This window comes from Grampus griseus (assembly GCF_964374135.1).
Source record: "Grampus griseus genome assembly, chromosome: 2".
Lineage (NCBI taxonomy): Eukaryota > Metazoa > Chordata > Mammalia > Artiodactyla > Delphinidae > Grampus > Grampus griseus.
This window is the reverse complement of record NC_139018.1, coordinates 53,449,347-53,452,820: the sequence shown is the minus strand read 5'-3', so window position 1 is coordinate 53,452,820 and position 3,474 is coordinate 53,449,347. Positions and strand designations below refer to the sequence as shown.

Here is a 3,474-nt window from a genome sequence, read left to right as displayed (position 1 = left end):
ATGAATAAAAATATCCAGATGAAACTGGATCTAGTGGGCATAAATGAGTAAAGTATAATGAGACACTTCAACGAATGGCCTGGTTATAAGACTATCTCTAATGAATATTTTTGAGAATAACTTTTCTGGATAGCAGCAGTAATAAGTTACAATGAAAAAGTACCCTGTCGATAATCCCCCCATAAAATATAAAATAGTAGGACATTAGGTAGAGCCTGAGTGAGATAAGATTTTATTAATATACAAGCATTGAATCAATGAAGAGACAAATCATACTTGTGAATGGAAGCCCTGAGAGTATAAAGATCTTTGTTCTTCTAATATTTATTTACTTAACTTGATTTCAATAATAATCTCAAAATGTCATTTTTTCTTATTCAAAAGCTAAGGTGCTTCTAAAATTGTTCTTAAATAAGAGAGAGGCAAAAATAGCTACAAATAGTTTGAAACAGAGAAGTAAAAATAAAATTTCCCTACCATATATTAAAACATATTTAACCAATACTGTAGTTAAAAGACAGTTGAACTATAGTATAAGAATAAACAGGAAGATTTAACACAAATAGAAAAAGATAAGCAGAAACAACATTATTATCAGCATTTTGGTGTTAGAGTAAATCATATTTCTAAGAACTTGGAAATTAGCTTACTCTCAAAGAGGTGAATTGTGAAATTAGCACATAACTGTGCATATAAAATCACCATAAAGAAGCCATACAATTGTGTATATTGTAAAGCATCAGTTGACTAATGACAAAAAAAACAAAAAATAAAGCAGTTTTTTTTTTTTTTTTGGCTGTGCCACCGGCTTGTGAGATCTTAGTTCCCCGACCAGGTATTGAACCCAGGCCCCGTCAGTGAAAGTGCTGCCACCGGGCCACCAGGCATTACCAACCCAGCCATTTTCGATTGTTATTCTGAGCTGTCTGCCTTATTGAAATAAAAGCACTGATCCTGGAGACATGAGTGTGTGGTCATTGTGGCAGTTACACTTTTCGCTGTAAATGAATTCATTGACATCTGGCTTTGTGTATCAGTCTTGTGTAAGTTTGGTTTAGATGTATCACTCCTAGGAGAAAAATCTATTTTTGATGTGTTGACAAATCAGCACTTGGACTACGTCAGGCAGAAAGTCAGACCCTGGAGTACAGTAAATGCATCGTGGAATTGCCTTTCTAATAAAAGCTGTAGGAGGCAGCCTGATGGCTTCCTCTTGATGATCTCTGACTTGAATGCTGGGTGCACATGGTTTTCTTTTGGGCTTTCTCATTTGATATTTAATCAAGTTAGGAAATATCATAATTGGTGAAATTTTGTTTTATTCAATAAAATTACTGAGAAATTAGCAAGAAAGACTCATTTCTCTCGCATTCACAAAACTCAGTTCCAATTGTACAAAAGTACTGTGAAAAAAATGAACAGATTAAAAAGCTAGACAAAAATGTAGGTGAATATTTGCCTTATCTCTGGATAGGAATAACATTCTGTGTATCAAAGTGATAAAATATAGCATAAAAAGCAAGATTAATAGATTTGACCTAAAACATTAAAAATTTTGTGTGAATATAAAAAATTAAAACTGCAAGTTGAAAATAAAATTATTAACTATGGTAATAAATAAAGCAATCAGATAATACCTATAGTCTATGAGGGTACTCTGAAGAAGATGTCAAAGCCCACAAATAATGGAAATGGCATATCTGGAGATAATTCACAAAAGAGGAAATACATATGATTGATAAATTCATGAAAATGTAGTCATTCTGACAGTAAAAGAAATGCAGATTAACACAGAAATGAACAAATTTTTAAACTATCAAATTAGCAATAAACAATATTAATATTTAAAGTTTTAATGAGGTAGGTAAACTCTCATACTCCTTGTTGAAAAGTAAAATAATTTAAGCTTTTTGGAAAGCAATTTGTTGATATTTATACAAGTCTACTGATTTATACTGTAAAAGGGAAAGAAAAGTAAATTCCTTGTCCTACAGGGAAGAAAACGTTTCTATCTCAGGCTATCTAGGGTACTCATTCAAGTAGATTCAAATTTTAAAGAGCAATTCTAAATAGGCAAATTGGTACTGCTTATATTTCAGTGGTATTGGGGCCTCTGAAGTTATTTCCAAGCTACTTTCAGAACAGGTTTGAAGACAAATCTTATCTCTTTTTCTTTCTCCCCCCTTCACTCCCCCCCCCCCCATAGTGGTGATGGTGAGGAAACAGAGAGATAAGAAACTAGTTCTCTAAGGTGGAACACACACACACACAGACACACACACACACACACACACACACACACACACACTGTAGTTTGGATTCTTTGGTCTGCTGGTCCACTTTTCCTTCCTTCTCTAATGATCAGTTCATTACAGCAGGTGGCACCTTCTCATAGATAAATGTCAGACATGATTTTAAGAAGAGAAATTATTTTTAAATATTTGGAATATTAACATACAGTATTATAATTCTTCCTTGGAGACATTTTGGAAGTGCTAGAGTTGTGGTGCTTTACAACAGTTGCTTTGTGGCCGTACGGGACGAGAAGATGGCGGACACCTTAGTAGCTGCTCGGGGAGCGCGGCCAGCACCAGCCTAGGGGCCTGAGGCCATTACCCGCAACTGGGAAAACCAGAAAGTCTCAACAGGGACCACTCTCATGGCCGTGCAATTTGATTGGGGCGTGGTTCTAGGAGTCGACTCCAGAACAACCACTGAGTCATACATCGCCAATCGAGTGACTGACAAGCTGACCCCTATTCATGACCGTATTTTTGCTGCCGCTCAGGCTCAGCAGCTGATAGCCAGGCAGTAGCGCTTGGTTTCCACAGCATTGAGCTGAATGAGCCTCTGCTGGTACACACGTCAGCCAGCCTCTTTAAGGAGATGAGTTACCGATACCCAGAAGACCTGACGGCAGGAATCATCATTACGGGCTGGGACCCCCAAGAAGGGGGGCAGCTCTCGCTTTGGCCATGGAGCGGGACGGCTCCAGCGGAGGGGTGATCCGCCTGGCAGCCATTGTAGAATCAGGGGTAGAGCGGAAGGTACTTTTGGGATACCAGATTCCCAAATTCACCATTGCCACTTTACCACCTCCCTGAATCCTAGGATTCTAAGATACAACAAGAGACACCCCATACTGATGGCAAAATTCAATAAACAGTTTGTCAGTGAGAAAAAAAAAATGCCTGTGGGGGATGTGAAAGAAGGAAGCAGATTTGACTTCAGTAATTGATGAAGTAATCAGTAGCTTTTGTGCCCCGTGAAACATGTTCATGGTTAAAACAAGCTCTTTCATATCTAGTGTTGTACTTGAGCCTCTCTGTGTGCTCTGTGGTACAGGAAGAACATACATCTGCAGAAGAAACATTCCTGCCAGAATGTGCATTCTTCATTCCTCAAGGATTTCAATGTCTCCCAAAAGATGAAATATTATATTTAAAGGATTAAGATATAATTATTGTATTCTTT

At 37.4% G+C, this 3,474-nt stretch overlaps 1 pseudogene across 1 annotated transcript; it reads left to right on the top strand.

The window, feature by feature from the left end:
* Positions 1–2,548: 2,548 nt before the first annotated feature.
* Positions 2,549–3,125, top strand: LOC309818191 (proteasome subunit beta type-6-like; annotated as a pseudogene). Its single transcript has one exon. The product of its transcript is annotated as a proteasome subunit beta type-6-like (transcript).
* Positions 3,126–3,474: the final 349 nt, after the last annotated feature.